General features: G+C 35.8%; 1 protein-coding gene across 7 annotated transcripts in view; it reads right to left on the bottom strand.

Moving 5' to 3' along the window:
* The window catches only part of PLD5 (phospholipase D family member 5), a 463257-nt gene that overhangs the window by 155067 nt on the left and 287528 nt on the right, over window positions 1-20662 (bottom strand). The window lies entirely within an intron of this gene.

Below are 20662 nucleotides of genomic sequence, written 5' to 3'. Positions count from 1 at the left end.
GTGTGTTTTCAGTAAAACAAGGCATGAGGAATGGAATTGCATTTTGTTAAGGGAAAAGAAAGTAATTTTTGTCCTAGAGCTGATTGTTTCTAGGTGGAAAAATAAGGGACAAACTAACATGAATACAGAAAGTGACAGAGGATTGTGGAAAAGAAACCCTGAGAAAAGAGTTTTGTGTACAGTTGGGATTGGCTAAGTTTAGAATAAACTTAGTTGAGTAAATGAATTTTAAAAGTAAGCTGATGCAAAACTTGAATTTAGTTTTTCTGTCTGTTAAGAGGACATGATGGGCATATACCCAGAGAAAACCGTAATTCAAAAAGACACATGCACCCGAATGTTCATTGCAGCACTATTTACAATAGCCAGGTCATGGAAGCAACCTAAATGCCCATCAACAGACGAATGGATAAAGAAGATGTGGTACATATATACAATGGAATATTACTCAGCCATAAAAAGGAACGAAATTGAGTCATTTGTTGAGACGTGGATGGATCTAGAGACTGTCATACAGAGTGAAGTAAGTCAGAAAGAGAAAAACAAATATCATATATTAATGCATGTATGTGGAACCTAGAAAAATGGTACAGATGAGCCAGTTTGCAGGGCAGAAGTTGAGACACAGATGTAGAGAATGGACATATGGACACCAAGGGGGGAAAACTGCGGTGAGGTGGGGATGGTGGTGTGCTGAATTGGGCGATTGGGATTGACATGTATACACTGATATGTATAAAATTGATGCCTAATAAGAACCTGCAGTATAAAAAAACAAACAAAACAACTAATACTAAACTTTCATTGGGTTATTTGTATGGAAATATGTTAATATAAATGTTTCAGACATTACATGAAATTCCTAAAAATCTTATATTTGTATTTGTATGGAAATATGTATGGAAATATGTTAATATAAATGTTTCAGACATTACATAAAAAAAAAAAAAAAAAAAAAGAGGACATGATTTCTTGAAATGTTGAGCTGCCTTTGATAACAGGTTTTTAGTTTTATTACCTTTTAAGTGATCAGTTCTGTATTTGCCTTTGAAATCTTTTATTGTCACCTTGGTTAAGTGAATAGGTATTGTTTCACAGTGACCTATGATCTTATTTGACCAAGTGTTTTAAAACCTTTTTGATATTTTTTGACAAACTTCCCATATTAAATTCTAATGAAGTTCCTTTGACCTCTAGCTAACTTTGGGATGCTTCAGAGGCTCTCTGACACATCCCAAAGAGAGATATTAAACAAACTAAGTCCATTTGGTATGTGAAATTACATGGGAAATATTGTCAAATGAGTAATATACCTTTTTTTTTGTAGGTTATGTGATTCTATATATATATATATATTTAACATCTTTATTGGAGTATAATTGCTTTACAATGTTGTGTTGGTTTCTGCTGTATAGCAAAGTGAATCAGCTATATGTATACATATATCCTCATATCTCTTCCCTCTTGCATCTCCCTCCCTCCCACCTTCCCTATCCCACCCCTCTAGGTGGTCACAAAGCACCGAGATGATCTCCCTGTGCTATGCGGCTGCTTCCCACTAGCTATCTATTTTACATTTGGTAGTGTATATATGTCCATGACACTCTCTCACTTTGTCCCAACTTACCCTTCCCCCTCCCCATGTCCTCAAGTCCATTCTCTACATCTTCTTAGGTTATATTGCATGGGTACATGTTATTAATACAGATATTCTAGAAATTATATGGAATTCCTAAAAATCTATTATGTCCTGGTAAAATGTTATCAGTCATAATTCTAGTTAGTATCTTAAGCTGTTGTACATTGCAGCGGTAACCAAGTTTCTTTGTCAACTGCATTGTAATCAGGTCTTTAACTGTGCCTTCTTAAGTTTTTTGTTATTCATAGACAGTTATGAAAAAATGAAAAAAATGTTTTCTCTTCAGGAAGATTTAAGGAAGGACTTTTTCACAAATACAGCTTTCTGATAACTTTCATATCACACTGCTGAGCTGGGTAAGAAATTAAAGAATTCTAATGGGAAACCTGATGGTTTCATAAAACTGTTAACAAAAAAAAAACAAAACTGTTAATAAAAAAGGATTAGTTATATAGGACTGAGTGAACTGGTGAAAATGGTTATAATTTTTATGGTTTCTGTCTGAAATATTACCGGCTTCTAATCTGTATTTTCCAGATATAAGGAAACTCTTCCCCTCAAGCTAATTATGACTTAAAACAATTTGGTAAATTATACATTTGTAAGCTGAATTGAAACATTTATCTTTTCCCTCTACCCAATCCCTCCAGAGATTGGAAACTTTTAGGTTCCCAGCGGTTTCCAGGTTCCTAATTTATCAGATAAATTAGGAAGTCCACCTCCTAACAGGCGCAGGAATCTCAAGGTATTTTGGGGATCTTGAAAAGGAAGGAAAGGAGTTCAGGGTGGAGATCAGGAATGAGGCACTCTGTGCTCTGGGACAAACTGGCAGAACAGGTCTTCAGATAGCTATTTTCATGAGAAGATTTTAGAAGCCCAAATTCTTGCATCTTCTCATATCTAGAAAAGCTCTAAAGTCATTAATGGTGATATTTACTCCTAGTGACTAGCAGCAAGCCTCTGCCAAAATGTGTGCTTGACTGCATGTACCCCCTTCACTAAAATCATATATAATACTGACCTTACCCCAACTCTTTTGTAGCAGTTCCTCACAGCTATCTGAGATGCTGTCTCCCGGGCTATAGTTCTCATTTTGCCCCAAATAAAACTTAACTCACAACCCTCACATTGTGCATTTTTTTCAGTTGACACTATAGTTACTTTGCATATACCCTTTCCTCCAGAGGAACCGTAATTTATTAGTTTCCTTAATAATTATAAAATACCATGTATCTCTACATTCCCTGAAGCCCTTTTCCAAAAGAGAAGAAAAATAGTAAAAAAACTATGAGCAGGGTAGTCAAACATTAATACTCAACTTTGTGTTGAGAAGGAAATCACTTAATGCTTCTGCCTAAATATGGGTTAATTAGCCTTATGGAACAAATGAAGAACTCAGAACACCCCAGGAAACCATACATGCTCTTCTGAGTCCCTACCCTATCTTCCAGCTGGGTAAATGACCAAATAGAAAAGAACATTCAAAATAGTGTTCCTACCTCTGATTTCCACAGGAGTTTATTAAAGGAACAGAAATGCAGAACAAAGGAGCTTGAATTATATCAATCTTTCAAATGCCATTTTCACTATTTTCTATCAGAAGAAAGGTACCATATAAATTTCTATGAAAGTTAGCATTTACATAGCATTTATATTTTCAAAATGCTTTTACCATCATTTACTAGTTAGCATAACATTTGAGAACTATCATAAGCTTTAAATACTATTTTCACTATTTTCTATTAGAAGAAAGATACCATGTAAATTTCTATGAAAGGTAGCATTTATATTTTCAAAATGCTTTTATCATCATTTACTAGTTAGCATAACATTTGAGAACTACCATAAGCTTTAAATACAGGGAAATTCCTTTTTTAGTGTAGTTCCAGGAGTACAGAGAAAGTCATCCCCTCACCACCCGGCAGGTTTTAATCATGTGATACAAAATTGTCAGCCCTTATAAATCTTCTGATTTTAAATTTAGCAACTTGCCACATTGCCTAGCACTTTCCACAGAAAACTAGAATACGCAATGTTACAAAAATCAAGACTCAATCTGAAATCTGAAAAATCTTAAAGCTGTTATATGTGATGCCTCACACGCCCAAAGCATGTGTTGTTTATTCAACAAACATTTATTTATTGCCTACATGTGTCAGGCATCAAGTGTCTGTCTTTTCTTTATTGAGATTAAAGCCTAGAAGTAAAAACATGCATTACAGTGTGGTGAATGCTAGGAGAGTGGGAAGTCCTGGGGGCTAATGAAAGAGGGCATGGCTCAGGTTGAAGGGATGTGGGAGAGGCCTCCCAGAGGAACCAGATGAGGGGCTTCTCTTCTAAGCTGCCATGTGAGTTCCAGATTGTCTTTTTTAGAAAAACTCAGTCTCTCACCTGTGTTATTATTTACTTAATTATATTTAAATCAAATTTTGAGTCATTATTTTTTTAACTTAGCTTTGCCTTAAGCATTAATATCCATAAAATAATGAGTCTGATGTGCTAGTTATTTTATCCTAACACACATTAAAAGAGTATATTAAAAAAAATCCAGGAAGACCTAAAATTATCTAACATAATACCATCAATGGCATATGAGCCCTATGTTGGCACACGTTACTAAAGGTGATGGCCAGCACTGACAAATGTTAAGCAATGAAGGGGCAGGGGGATTTTTAGGAGCATCATTCTGTTAAATTGATTAAACAAGGAGGCCATTTGACCAAGGTGGCTTTACTGCTGTGGTGGCTACATAAGCAAACCAAAACCCAAGACTGTAAATGCCTAATGGTTATGAAATCAAGATGGTAAGGACCACCAATCACAAACAGCCAACTAGACTTTAAGCCATAATCAACCAAATAATGTCCTTTCTTTGCTTTTGTACTTTCTCTCTTGTCTTTCCCCTGGATCCTGCTGGCAGAATGCTCCTACCATTGCCAGTTTGGTGCTGCTCATTTCCATGTGATTTTTGCTCAGTAAACTCTTAAAATGTTTAATATGCCTCAGTTTATCTTTTAATAACTTGTATGGTGAATGATATATAGTAAGAATGGGGGCAGGAAAAACTGTTAGAATGTCATTAACAACATTTTAAGAGAGAAATGATAAGTTAAAGTGGTAATTGTAGAGAGAGAATAGGGAACAGTTTCCAGAGATTTAAGTTTGTATACCTGTGAGAATTTCATACAGATTTGATTTTCGAGGGTAGGGGGAAAAAAGAGTCAAAGATAAATCTAGGTTCCTTTTTGGGGCCAGTGGAAGGAAGGATGGTTGTGCCATTTATTGAGATACAATATAAAGGAAAAAGCACACTGAGATCAGGGCAGGGGTGTTGCATTGATTTAATTTGGCACAGGTTGACTTTGAAGTATTTCAAGAATATCCAAGCAGAAGTGTTAAGTTTGTAGTTGAATATTTGAAAATGGGGCTTAGGAGAAATAATGAGTGGGCTATCAACATACAGGTGATGAATGAAGCCACAAATGTAGAAGCAATCAATACGGGAGGAAAATGGAAATTGAAGGGAAGGGAAAGAAAGGGAAGAGGATAAGAAAGAGAAGAGAAGAGGCCAAAATTTAAGGACAAGATAGAGTATTCAATGTCAGCAAAAGAGACTGAGAAGGAATAGCCAGAGACATAGGAGAGAAAAGTAGAGTGAATAGTGTCACGAAAACCAAGGGATTAGACAGTTCCAAGGGAAAGAAAAGAGTAGCACACAGTGTTCACAGCTGCAGATAGGTCATAGAATGTAAGGTCTAACATGGCCCCACAGAGTGTAAGAGCCTGAAGTCCCTGGTGACTGTGACAAGGTAGTTTCAGTGGAGTTGGTGCAGAAGCCAGACCGCTGTACTCTGAGGACTGCATGGGGTGGGGACGAGAAACTGGGGACAGCATGCAGAAGCTTGAACATGGAGAAAAGGGAAGAAGAGAGGAGAAACAGCAGGCAGAGGGGTCTGGGGTGGATGTTACTGAGTTCTTGTTTTTTGTTTGCCCCCAGTTGACTTGAGCATGTTTATATGCCAAGGGGTACAGAAGCACTTAAAAGGCAGAAAGTAACTATAAAGGCAAGAGAGAGGGAAAATTGATAGAATGAAATCCCTGAGAAAGTGGGACCAGATGCCAGTTGGTAGGGTTAACATTAGAAGACAAAGATCTCCCTCTTCAGACACTGAAGGAAAGGAGGTGAAGATGGGCATGAATACAGGTACGTTTACTGGCACAAAGTATTGTGTTGGGAGATCCCCAATTTGGCAGCCTCCAGCTTGTTTGCTTGCTGGGCTTAATAAGAAAAAGATTTGGTTAGAAGAAGCGAGAGGAGCTGTGAATATATGGAATAACTTGCTATGGTTGAGAGAGGAGAAAGTCAGTAGAATTACTAAGGCATGAGGAAGGGCTGGGAGAAAAGTAACTTCAAAAAAAGATAAAACATGGTAGGAAAGAAGGGGGGCACATAAATAACAGGAACTTGTTTTAGGTTCATGCTGAGCAGAATGCTGGAAACAACAGAAATGGAGCTTTGCATCTTAACTCACACTACTTTTTATAGCGTTGATTTTAAAAGCAGGACCTGGATATTATCATACTAAATTAAGCAAGTCATACAGAGAAAGACAAATATCATATGATATCGCTTATATGCAGAATCTAAAAAAATGATGCAAATGAACTTATTTACAAAACAGAAACAGACTCACAGACTTTGAGAACAAACTTATGGTTACCAGGGGAGAAGGGCTGGGGGCGAGAGATAGATTGGGAGTTTGGGATTGACATTATTACACTGCTATATTTAAAATAGATAGCCAACAAGGACCTACTGTATAGCACAGGGAATGCTGCTCAATATTCTGTAATAACCTAAATGGGAAAAGAATTTGAAAAAGAACAGATACATGTATATGTATAACTGAATCGCTTTGCTGTAACCTGAAACTAACACAACATTGTTAATCACCTACGCTCCAATATAAAATAAAAAAAATTTAAAAAGCAGGTGTATTTAGGATGTCAAAATTGAAAACAGACACAAAGTCACAGAAGTAAAAGATATCATTCACTAATGCATGCAATGGCTATTCTCTATGCAGCTACTTCAAGCACAGCAGGCACTGCTCAGTCAGTGAGTAGCAGACCAAAGAGGAAAACCTGTGTCTCAGTTTCCTTCAGAGCACAGATACATCAATGGCTAGAAATGATGGTCATAGGGTCCCTAGGAATCATGAGGCTTTCAGGAACATTTTAACTTATTCTTTTATTTATATCTATATAAATTCCTGTACTCTTTTCACCACTTAAAGGACCTTCTTCAAATACTAGTATCTCTTGAATAGAAATGCATAAAGTCATCACTAGATTGAATAGATAAAATCTTACTTTTGTAATATTACAAGGCTGAATAGGCATATAATTTCTGTTAAAAATGCCATGTCTGCCAAAGTTCTTATGTATTAGAGATAAAAATAAAACTTCTAGCACAAGATTTTATATTTTAGAGAAAGTATATGACTGATACAACTATATTATACGTGTCAGATGATCCCTTCTGAAAGTTTAAACACGTCAAATTGCAACCTATTTGAGTAGATTGAAAAGAGACTAAAAATACACATTGGGTGGCATTGGTGTCACCAGCTGGAAAATTCCTATTACAAACTGAAGCCAGCTAGAGTTATTGCACAGGCATAAAGGCAAATGAATCAGCCGCATTCCCAAGGATGACTTGTACCATGTGATAAGAACCAGGTCTTCCTTTCATTAGAAAATCATAGGGCTGGGAGTGTACTTTAGGGGGAAAAATGAATTCTCTCTGGACTAAGAGGAGCTGACAGGTCAAACACAAAAATGACCCACCTGGGTAAGAGACAGAGGCTATAGTGGATGTCATTTATTAACTGTTTATTATGATGCTTTTATCTAATTTATTTCTCATAGCCCTCAAAGAGTTAATATTATCCCCATTCTACTGAAAGAGACACTGAGGTTCAGAATTTGCCCAACGTTACATAACACAGTAAATGACAAGTCCAGATTTCTAACACAAGTCTATATGACACCAAAGTACAAGCTCCTAAATGCTATGCTAATTACTATGCTAATTATTATTGAAGAGTAATGTGTCCACAGAAGCCCCTGCCTTGCTGGTATTCTGTAAAGGAAGGTAGAAGACAGATTCCTTCCAATGAATTTTGACTGCTGTGAATAAAACAAAGGCATCATTCTTCAGGCACTCAAGCATAAGCCAAAGTGGCATCCACTTTGAGAAGGTGTGAAATGAAAGCAGAATCTGATGGAAAGCACACCTGGGTGACAGCATGGGCATCTTGACTTTTGTCTCAGCTATTACCAGAGCACCTTAATCTGCTCTTCTACCAAAAGAATCCCACACTCAAGGTATTCACTAGGACAGTCCTTCACCTTGACAACAAAAGACCTTATGAAATGCTCAGGTTTCTTAACAATGGCAACCTCTCAAAGGGTGGAAATGAAAGTCAGAATAATATAAAGTTTTCTATGGTGAAGTTACTAAAATACACTTGTTAATGTTACCTGAAATTAACACATATAACCATATCTACTTGTACAATTGGACTCTGGAATAATTATAAACCAGTAAAACCTAAGTAAAAAAACCTCAGCAAGCATAAAAATCTCAAATTATGCTACACTTATTTGGAGCAAGCAGTTAAAAGGTCACCTTGTAAAACTTCTAAGTTGGAAACAGGGGCAGCTTGTATTAATTTTAAAATTTACAAATGCCCCTATTCTCATATTTAGGCATATTTATTCCTTTTAGGTTTTGTTAAACCTAATCCATGAATGTAAGAATAGAAACATGGATTATCAATGATGAATGAGTATAGCTTTCTTGAATTCAAATAACCAATGGCAAGAATCACATTTAGAATGTGATAGAATGAACTTAGCATCCCCTCCTCCTTTTTTAATAATGTGGCTAAAAGAAAATCTGACCATAATAATTAAAAAAATAGCTGTACTATCAAAAGAATGAAACTGGACTCCTATCTTATACCACTCACAAGAATTAACTCAAAATGTATTAAAGACTTAAATGTAAGATCTACAACTGTCAAATTCTATGGAGAAAACACAGAGAAAAAAATCACCTTGACATCAGTCTGGGCAATGATTTTTTGGATATGACAACAAAAGCCAGGCAACAAAAACAAAAATAAAGAAGTGGGCCAGCATCAAACTAAAAAGCTTCCTTTGCAAAGGAAACAATCAACAAAATGGAAAGGCAACCTACAGAATGGGAGAGAATATTTATGAACCATATATCCAATAAGGGGTTAATATCTAAAATACATAAATAAGAAACTCACACAACTCAGTTAAAAAAAAACAAACAATCTAATTAAAAAAATAGGCAAAAGACCTGAATAGACATTTTTCCAACGAAGACATACAAATCGTCAACAGGTACCTGAAAAGGTGCTCAACATCACTAATCATGAGGGAAATGCAGATCAAAATGACAAAAAGATGTCACTTCACACGTTAGGATGGCTTTTATAAAAAAGCCAAGAGATAAGTGTTGGTGAGAATGTAGAGAAAAGGGAACCCTTATGTACTGTTGGTTGGAAAGTAAATTGGTTCAACCACTGTGGAAAACAGTATGGAGGTTTCTAAAAATAAATTTAAAATAGAGCTACCATATGATTCAGCAGTCCCACTTCTGGGTGCATATCCAAAAGAAACAAAAATCAATATCTTCAAGAGATATCTGCACTCCCATGTTCATTGCAGCATTATTCACAATAGCAAAGATATCAGATCAAACCTAAGAGTCTGTCAATGGGTGACTGGATAAAGAAGATGTGTGCATGCACACATACACACACAAACACACAATGGAATATATTATTCAGCCATGATAAATAAGGAAATCCTGCCATTTGTAACAACATGGATGAACCTAGAGGACATTATTCTAACTGAAATAAGCCAGAGTGAGAAAGACAAATACTATGTTGTCTCACTTAAGTCTGGAATCTAAAAAAAAATTAAAAAGTCAAATTCATAGAAACAGACAGTAGAATGATAGGTACCAGGGACTTGGCAGGTGGTTGTGTTTGGGAGAGATAGGGCAATGGTGGTCAAAGGGTACAAACCTTCAGTTATAAGATGAGTAAGTTCTAAAGCAGGTGGCATAACCCTCCCAGAATTCAGACAATGCTACAAAGCTACAGGAATCAAAATGGCGAGGTACTGGCACAAAACAGACATATGGATCAATGGAACAGAATAGAGAGCCCAGAAATAAACCCACACACCTATGGTCAATTAGTCTTCAACAAAGGAGGCAAGCATATACAATGGGAAAAAGTCTCTTCAGCAAGTGATGTTGGGAAATTTGGACAGACGCACATAAATCAATGAAGATAGAACACACCCTCACACCATACACAAAAATAAACTCAAAACAGCTTAAAGACTTAAACATAAGATATGACACCATAAAACTCCTAGAAGAAATCATAGGCAAAACCTTGTCTGACATAAATTGTACCAATGTTTTCCTATGGCAGTCTCCCAAGGCAATAGAAATAAAAGCAAAAATAAACAAATGGGACCTAATCAAACTTACAAGCTCTTGCACAGCAAAGGAGACCATAAACAAAACGAAAAGACAACCCTCAGAATGGGAGAAAATATTTGCAAACGATGCGACTGACAAGGGCTTGATTTTCAAAATATACAAACAGCTCATAAAACTCAATAACAACAGCAACAAAAAAAACACAGCCCAATCAAAAAATGGGCAGAAGACCTAAATAGACATTTCTCCAAAGAAGAAATACAGATGGCCAATGAAAAGATGCTCAACATCACTAATTATAAGAGAATTCAAATCAAAACTACAATGAGGTACCACCTCACACCAGTCAGAATGGCCATCATTAAAAAGTCTACAAATAACAAATTTGCTAGAGAGGGTGTGGAGCAAAGGGAACCCTCGTACACTGTTGGTGAGAATGTAAGTGGATGCAGCCACTGTGGAAAACAGTATGGAGGTTCCTCAGAAAACTAAAAATAGAATTACCATGTGATCCAGCAATCCCACTCTTGGGCACATACCCAGAGAAAACTACAATTCAAAAAATACGTGCACCCTTATGTTCATAGCAGCACTATTCACAATAGCCAAGACAAGAAAACAACCTAAACGTCCATCAACAGATGAATGGATAAAGAAGATGTGGTACATATATACAATGGAATACTTCTCAGCCATAAAAAAGAATGAAATAATGCCATTTGCAGCAACATGGATGCAACTAGAGATTATCATACTAAGTGAATTCAGCAAGAGAAAGACAAATACCATATGATATCACTTATATGTGGAATCTAAAATACGACACAAATGACCCTATCTACGAAACAGAAACATACTCAGAGTCATAGAGAACAGACTTTTGGTTGCCAAGTTGGAGGGGGGCGGGGAGGGATGAATTGGGAGGTTGCACTTAGCAGATGTAAGCTATTATATATAGAATGGCTAAACAACAAGGTCCTACTGTATAGCACAGGGAACTATATTCAATATCCTGTGATAAACCATAATGGAAAAGAATATAAAAAAAGAATGTGTGTATATATATATATATATATATATATATATATATATATGTATAACTGGATCATTTTTCTGTACAGCAGAAATTAACACTGCATTGTAAATCAACTATACTTTAATTAAAAAAAATAAGATGAGTAAGTTCTGTAAATCTGATGTACAGCACGGTGACTACAGTTAATAATACTGTATTGCACACTTAAAATTTGCTAGGAGAATAGATCTTAAGCATTCTCACAACAAAAAAGAAAAAAAAGGTAACTCTGTAAGGTGATGGATGTTTCAACTAACCTGAATGTGGTAATCATTTCACAGCATCAATGTATATCAAATCATCACATTGTACCATTCAAATGCATACAATTTTATTTGTTGACTATATCTCAATAAAGCTGGAGGAATAAAAACAAATAGCTTTCACTGACAAATAGAAATGTTTGCATATTTTTTCTCCATAGGTCAAGCTCTGCATTGTGAAGTATTCTATTAGCACGTTGATGAATAATGAGAAATCGGTACTACTTGTACAATATTTACAATGTGCAGATTGCATTCCTATGAGATACCTTCTCAATAGCTAGCATTTGTGGCATTAGAAAAATAGTATCACCCAGATGTAGCTCTATCAACTATTAAACTATTCTGTAGTAATCTTTTTTCTAAAATTTTTAGCAGATAATTGGAAATTAAAATCAGGCATTAAGGGATAACATTTAATTTCAAAGCTGTTTGCCCTTCTGATATGAAACAACCTCTACATTTTATATGTTTATAAACCTGAAATCAAAGTATTTTCTCTTGGTTAAAACCATATTCTCTTTATCAAGCAATATTTTAGAGTTATAATATCAGAGTAGTTACTATGTAAAGCTTGCTGATCCCCAAATCTGAACCATTTTGAAAAGTATAAATGATATATTTAATACACATAATTGCTAATTTTCACCTCTTGTTTTACAACAGGTTATTAAACAACCATGGAGAAATAAAATATAATTAACTATTTATTTAAAAAATAGAGTTATTAAGAAAAATGAAAGTGCAATAGTCATTTCAAATATTAAAATTCTGACGTAAATGAATAAGATTTAGGCACAAGGAAATGCCAATTAAATATTTACTGTTTGTTCAATGCTTTGTGGGGAGGAAGCCAAAATGAGCTGAAGATGCCCAAAGAGTACGCATTAGGATCCTGTTGCTATTGTTTATTCACCAACATGGGGTAAGGCTATGTCTAATTAGTTCACCTGCTTGGCATAGAGTGCTAATGAGGGAAAGCTGGGGTCAGTTTTTCTCAGAGCACAGACTGTTTGAGCCAGTTACACAGTGAGTCTATGACTTTATTTACAAAGGTAGCAGATGAGGGAATGTGGAGGGCTGAGGGCTATCAGAGTGGCTGAGAGTCCTCTCAAAGGGCATACTTTGTATTCCCTTCACAAAGAATAACAGAAATTAAACAATGTGGATGAAAAGATTGAGAAATCTAGAAGTTTAATTTTTAAATCTCACACAGAGAAGATTGGAAGGTTATCTATGTATCTAGTATCTATCTATCTATCACCTAAAGAAACCAAAGAGGAAAGAAAATTCCAAACATATTAACATTCTGGCTAAACAAAACAAAAGCCCATAAAATAGTTCTGTTATGAGCTCCTCAGAGATTTGCAAGCATCTATAGGCAGCATAGGCTAAGCTCTAGGTTTCATCACCCGAGGTTTGCACACTCAGGAAAGAAGGGAGTGGGAGAAAAAGACATGTTTGATTCTAACAAACTGAAAGCTTAAAACACTAGCTGAACCACGGCTGGGCTAAGACTCCGAAGCCTAGCGTGAGCCTGACATCAGAAAAGACAGGCATGGTAAGGGGGTCCCCCAAGCTCTAGGATGAATTTCTTTCTGTTGTTGTATAACTGGGCTGGTCATCAGCAATGAGAAAAATCAAAACAGCATTTAGTGACAATTTAACCTACGAGTTAAAGTTGTTATTTATATGGGCAATTTCTTAGCAGATGTCAGTAGGGAAAATCACCCCAGCCTTTGCAGGTCCTTTTACTTTTACCATCAAGTGTTTTCTATTCCTCTGCTTTTCAAAATCAAGCTTTCATGACTACCTCTTCACTTGTCATTTGGGCTGCAATTTCATCATGCTGTATATCTAGAACTATGATTCCTGGTATCTTCTATGTTGACCTCAGGAGACTGTCTCTTCTCCAGTGTATTTCAGGTTTCTGATTTCATTATATTGTTTTCCTATAGAACCTTCATATAAAAAACTGATTTGCATAACCTCTTTCCTATTTCAGGTAATAGAGCAGGGTTTTTCTTGTTTGTTTGTTTTGATAGGAACACTTCCTATCATTGGATGCACTAGCCATGGAGAGTTCTGTTGAAGACATCCTTGTTTCCTAACAGCCAGTACAGCTTGGATTTTCTGAATTTCTACTTACTGAGTATGGTCACTGCACTACAAAGAAGCCCCATTACAAGAGGTTTGGTTTAGATTCTACCTCCCTCAGTGTGGTATTAGGAGAGGTCGAGTTTAACTTAGTTTAACTTAATTATTAAAGGGTTTCTAAGTTGAATTTCTAATTTATTGTTGAATTCTAAAGTAACCCTCATTACTGTACTGTCACTGATTCTGAAACAGTTTTCACATTTTAACATCTCTGACATTGGGATGCACCTTATGATTGTTTTAGATGGGGTGGCAGTTGTGACAGAGTTGCCACTTCATAGTCTTGGTTGTTATTCCTGGTGGCATGACAGGGGCCCCAAAGGTTTCTCAATATTTAGTCAACAAACCACTTAAGAGCCTTTTGAGGAAGGAGTATGAGGCCTGCTTACTGTCAGAATATCTTCCTTTGACATTTTTGAGTAAGCTTTGAAAACAAGCAGAATGAACATCTACTTAGAAAAAGAGACATTAGTAGAGAATCTGTTTCTTAAAGTTACAGAGTAATAAACATCAATGCTTTTTATGGTGCAGAGATGATAGCGAGTAGAAAATATGGGCATCAATGACCCAGACACAGAAAGTGATTCAGAAAAACTGGACTCTGTGTAGATGTTTTAAGAATTCCTTGATCAGTTTATTTCACTTATATCAGTCTTCTCTACCAAACTGTGAACTCTCAGAAATCAGGAGAGGGCTCATGCATTATCAATTAAAGATAGAAAATTAGTCAATTTTCTATCTTTAAAGTCCAGCTTGCTCGCATGTGTCAGATATTCAAGGAATGGTTGTTGAATAAATAATGAATGAACAATGGAAGAAAAAAAATGGTAAGAGCAACTAGGGAAAAGAGAGGAAGTCTACAGGAAAATATTAAGGGTAAGGCTTATAAGGGACCTTGAAGGATGAAAAGGAGCTTGAGGGAGGGTATTTCAGGCACAGGGAAAAGCATGTTTTAGGAAACAGCCCTGAAAAAGTACATGTGTTTAGGAAATCAGAACTAGTTTTCAGATACTTGGAAAATAAACAACAAGAATGGTAAGAATGAAACTGAAAAGGGAGATTTCAGATCCTGAACGGTTTCAAATGTTTTTTTTTCTTTTTTAAAGAAGTGTAGACTTTATTTCTAGGTCACTGATTCTAATCTTTTATGCCTTTAATTTCACTAGTCATTTTATTAAAGAATTATGTGATAACGAACAAGTAAAAGCCTGTTTTTTTCCTAAAACAAAATTATTTTCTGACTTTATTTATTTTTAATATTTGGTAGACTACTGGCAAATATTTTAATCATATATAGAAAGTACACTGAATTGCTATGGTTTTGAAAGACAAACAAAAAATGATTCTTCCTAATTATAAACTTCATTGCAACAAAGCTATAAAATACAAAGTAGGCAGGGGGAGATGAATGGGTGGAGCACAGATGATTTTTAAGGCAGTGAGAATACCCTGTATGATATTACATTGGTGGATATATGTCATTATACATTTGTCCACATTCATAGAATATATAACATCAAGATTGAACCCTAAGGTAAACTGGACTTGGGGTGATCATGATGTGTCAATACAGGTTCATCCTTGGTAAAAGATATACTGTTGGGAAAGTGATGTTGATAATGCAGGAGGCAATGCATGTGTGGGGCAGGCAGTACACAGGAAATCTCTGTACATTCCTCTTACAAAATGAACAAAACATTCATTTTGTTGTAAACCTAAAACTCCTCTAAAAACAGTCTTCAAAAATACAGTAGTATTGTTGAGCAATAATATTTTGCTTATGACTAAAAGACACAGCCCAAAATAAAAATTTTACTAATAGTATAAATTTTCAGTAATATTGCTGTGATGTTACAAGTATCAGGTTTGATGAAAAATGGGACATCAAAGGCATTTGCTGGGAGGCATGAGCAGGGAGAACAGGACTTAAGAGATATGTCACAGTTACTTCCTAGCACGCTAAATGTTGGTAGCAGATGGCATACCCACTTGAAGGTGGATATGGAGAAAGAAACAGAGGATTCCAATGACAATACTACACCTTATTTAGCTTGTCTTTGAGGCCTACCAGTTAGGATTATGCATTAGGCAATGAGAAGCCACTTAACATATACTCCACTTTTGGCTATGATGAAGTAGCTTTTAGACTGACTCTCTGGCCAAGACAACTTTAAGAGCTGATGAAATACAGAATCAAAACTGAAAAGTTATATAATGGCATCACATTAACAGGCCTAAGGATTTATAAAGTAAATTTATTTCTACAAATAAAAATGTATAAAGTAATTTTCCACAAATTTCAAATGTTTGAAATCATACAGAGTATATTCTTCTGACCATAGTGAAGATAACAAAAAGAGAAATAGAACAATCTTTCAAATGTTTAGAGATCAAGGATTACAATTCTAAATAACCCATGGTTCAAAGTAGCAATTAAAGTAGAAGTTAGAAACCTTTTTGAACTGAAAAATACTTTAGTAATTTATGTCATATTAAAAAGTTGAGAGATGTAGCTAAAACAGTAGTTAGAGGCCTTGCCATGTTTATGGAGTAGAAGACTCAATACTGTCAATGTCAATTTTCCCGAAGTTTATCTAAAGAGTCAACATAAGTCTAATAAAAATTTCAGCATTTTTGTGACAAACTGATTCCAAATTTTATTTTTAAATCTGAAGGGCCAAGAATAACTAACACAGTTTTAAAGATGGAAAACAAAGAAGAAAAAATTACACCACCTGATTTAACATGTATTATAAAGCCACAGTAATTAGACAATGTGGTATTTGTCCTAAGATAGATAAGTAGACCAACTGGAATGTAATACATAGGGAATATAGAAACGGACCCAAACACATAGTCACCCAGTTTTCAACAAGGATGCCTCTGAAATGCAGTGAAGAAAAAAATTTGTTTTTAGTAAATGGCTTTCCATATAAATAAAAACTGATCTTCATCCCTGTTTCATCTCATACATAAAAAGTAAGTCCAGCTCTAAATAGACTTAACTCTGAAAGGTAAAACAATACAGCATTTAGAACACAACAAATGAGGATATCTTTATGACTTTGTGATGACAAATATTTTTTATACAGGATGCAATGAGCACCAACAATACAGGAGTACTTAATAAACTGGATTTCATTAAAATTAAGACCTTCTATTTACCTAAAGACACCATTAGAAGAGTGAAAAAACAAGCTTCAAATGGGAGAAGATAATTGAAATACATATAGCCAAAAAAGGATTCAAATCCAGCCTATTAATCAAGAATAGGCCAATAAAAAATCAAAAATAAAATAACAACGGGAAAAATATTTGAATAGGCACTTCAACAAAGAAGATATAGAAATGGTCAATAAGTATATGAGAAGATGCTCAACATCATTAGTCATCAGGGAAAAGAAAATTAAAGTCACGTCATGATACATATCCATTAGGATGGCTAAAATAAAAAAGACAAAGAATGCCAGATTTTGTGAGAATATGGAGCAAATGAAACTTTCATGTGTTGTCTGTGGTGGTGTAAACTGGTATAACCACTTTGGAAGCTGACTGGCAATGTCTGTTGAAGTTGAATATACATAGCCTGTGATGTTGGTAATTCCACTCCTGGTAAATATCCAAAGAAATGAGTATAGGCACCAAAAAGACATACAAGAATGGTCATAGCAGCATATTATTTACAGTAACAAAAAAGTGGGAAAAATCCAAAAGTCCATCATCAGTAGAATACATAAATTATATTTACATGATGGAATACTATATAAAAATGTAAAAGAGCAAACTACTTTTATACACAACATATATGGATCTTAAAAAATTGAGCAAAAGAATTCAGATATGAAAGAGTATGTACTTAATAAGTCTATTTATATAAAATTCAAAAAAAGCACAAATATAATCTATAATGGCAGAAGTTGAAATAGTGGTCAGCTCTGCAGAAGATACTGACTTCAAAGGGTAATGAAAAAATTTCCTGAGACATTTGCAATGCTGTACATCATGATCTGTGAAGGGATTATACGGAAGTGTTTACTTCATAAAAATTCCTAGAGCTTTACACTTAATACTGTGCTCTTTATTGCAGGTATGATATTTCTCAGTTAAAAGGTGTATGTAACACTCGGGCATACTCATACATACACCCGATTTAGGTGGGGATGTGAGTTGATAACAATCATGTTGTGGAGGATCCCTTTGGTAGCTGCATGGAGATCAGACGGTGGGAGGGTGAGAAGATCAGAAGTTGGGAAGAGAGAAAGTAGCTGTGGCTAGGTCTGGGCAAGGTATTAAATACCTGCACTAGGGCAGCTGTAGCTGAGAAGGGACTGTGATATCTAGGAGAGAGACTCAGGAGCAGATCCTATAGAATTTGGCCTGTTAGATGTGAAGAATGAGAGTGTGGAGTGAGTGGGCGGTTGGAAATTCAGGTAAAGGAAGCTGCTGTTGGTGCTACTGAGTGAGGGGAAGGAGTATGCAGGTTAACACGCTGCCTATGAGATGCTATTGGGGGATACAAGTGGAGATGGTGAGCAAGTGAAATTAGGAAAACTGATCAGTGCAACACTGAATTTACAGGGAGACTTGTCTAGAATGAAATCCCTGCCGGTGTTTAAGGACTTCAAGGAGGTTGGGTTTCAAAAGCACCCCACCTTCCAGCCACAGGGTGAGATCTTGGAGGATTATCTTCTGACTTCTGAGTCAAGGAGTGGGGAGCAGGAGGCACAGTGAATAACCTGCAATCTCACCCCACCCACGGAGGGCTCTGTGGCCTTGGGCCACCTCACATCTCCAGCCCACTGCGCCTTCGCTGGGCCAATGTCTGCACTAAATCTTTACCATTTCCTGGGGAAGCCTCACTCTTGTTCTTTTTCACAATAAATTGGATTAACTTCTAAACTCAGTAACTCCTTCACAGCTGAAGTTGCTCATGGCTAGTCTCACACTTATCTGTCTTTTGTGGACTATTTCTGGACAAACCTTCCTGGAACTTTACCAAAAGACTAGGAACTCTCCCTAAAAAAATTTAAAGATAATCCCAAAGCAAAGTATTCCAACACAGATTTAAAACGGTTTCATAAAAATATCAATATTTCTTAAATGCACTGTTATTATATACTATGTCTCTGCCACAGGGTGAGAGTAGAGAAATACAAAAACTGCATTTTAAAGATGCATATATATTACACCTATGTGCATTAATAAAAGCCAGATAGGCTCACTCTAGGTACGTAGGGAATAGCTGTGAGAACCTTAGGTCCTGTTTATTGTTCTCCCATTGTGAAGAAAAACATTTTCTTATTTTGATAAGAACTCCTGTTAGACATTAACAGAGCCTAAGCTGTAGTGACATATGCATATACTTGTGAAATTCAAACACTTCTTTTGTGTGAGAAGCAATGACTATGATGAAACTTTAATTCATAGATCACAATAGAAATGTAAGCAAGGGCTTTATCTATAAATTCATTAATTGCTATTCCCTGTCTAAAGTAGCCAAATAGTCAGCAGCAACTAAAAAAGGCTGTCATACCCCCAGTACTGCCTAGTTTTAACTTTTGGTTGAGTTTATAAGATTTAGAATGGCTACGGCAAGGAACATAATTGTGGATGTACAGTCAAGAAGCAACTGAAGTCTCAAGCTATATCCCTCTCTTCCTAACTCATCTGCTTTTTACCCTTCTGGGTTAATCAAACCCCAAGGACGTGCAAGTAGCTTCCATGAGAAAAATCATCTGCAAATACAGGCACTCAGAGTTAGCCTAAAGTAATCCACTCTTAAATATGTGTCAGATAACAAATTTTCAGATAGAAATTCAATTTACAGTGGGAACCCAATTTCATATTTTTTAAATAGTTTAAGTATTCATACATTTCTAATCCATGTCGGTTGTATGTGTCAATCCACTGAACTAGGTATTTTCTAGTTTTTCAAGTATATTGTGCTGTGCTCAAGTAGCATGGTGAAGCTTTCAGACCTAGCAATAACTCATATAAGTTTTCTTTATTTTCCCATGCATAGAAAATAGAACGTGCATGGTGGTAAGCCCATATGCCTGGCCAAGCTTTTGTCTTCTCTATGTTATTTTCTTTTCTTTTCATAGGCTTTATGACTTCCAATTTTTCTTCTGCAGAAGGAAAGGCCACTTGGGCTCACTTACTTGCCTCATAGTCTGTCCCATTTTTTAGAAAATATTTTATTTTCACTTACTGATGTAGGGAAGATGACAAGCAAAAATGCCCAATATGTTTAAACAGCACACATGTGAGATGTAGTATCATCAGGTGAAATACTGACACTCACTGGGGCCAACACCTTGTCCTCTCCTGGGGACGCCCAGCATCTTGAACATTTTCACTGGCTCACACCTGCCAATTTCTTTCATAGGCTTACAGTTTGGATAGTAAATTCAGGGTAAAATTTTTTTTATAAATCAGTAAAAACTCTTTGTGAGAGTTCAGTTAGTAAAGATACAGCAAAATTAAGAAATTTATTTTATAATTATCCTCAGTGTTCAGGGATTGTGAGGCAAATTGCAAAGTGGCTGTACAAATGATGATCTCCTGTGGAATTGTCTTAAAAGTTGTGAATTAGGCAGTATTTCATAGACTCCTACATCTGACTGTATTATTTCAAAGAATATATGTAGCATGAGGAGAACTTCATTTGATGGTCAAGAGAAAACCAGAAATCCAATGTTTGTTCTGATAAGAATCGGCTCTTCTCTCTAATCACATCACTGAAGTGTTCAGAGAGGGAAAGATTCTTCTTTCCAGTTAATTATCATCTAATGGCTAGTAGATTATTTTGCATAAGCTAATATGCAACAACACTATTTTAAAAATCCCAGTAGAATTGACTAATTAGTTCTCTCATTTAAAGGCTTTAATCAAGCTGTTTTTCAAAGGAGAAATAAGAAGTGCACTAAGTCAAGTGTGTTGATTATAAAGACATCATGTACTGCTCT

Source organism: Balaenoptera physalus (assembly GCF_965194825.1).
Source record: "Balaenoptera physalus genome assembly, chromosome: 1".
Classification (NCBI taxonomy): Eukaryota; Metazoa; Chordata; class Mammalia; order Artiodactyla; family Balaenopteridae; genus Balaenoptera; species Balaenoptera physalus.
This window is presented reverse-complemented; position numbering and strand designations above follow the sequence as displayed.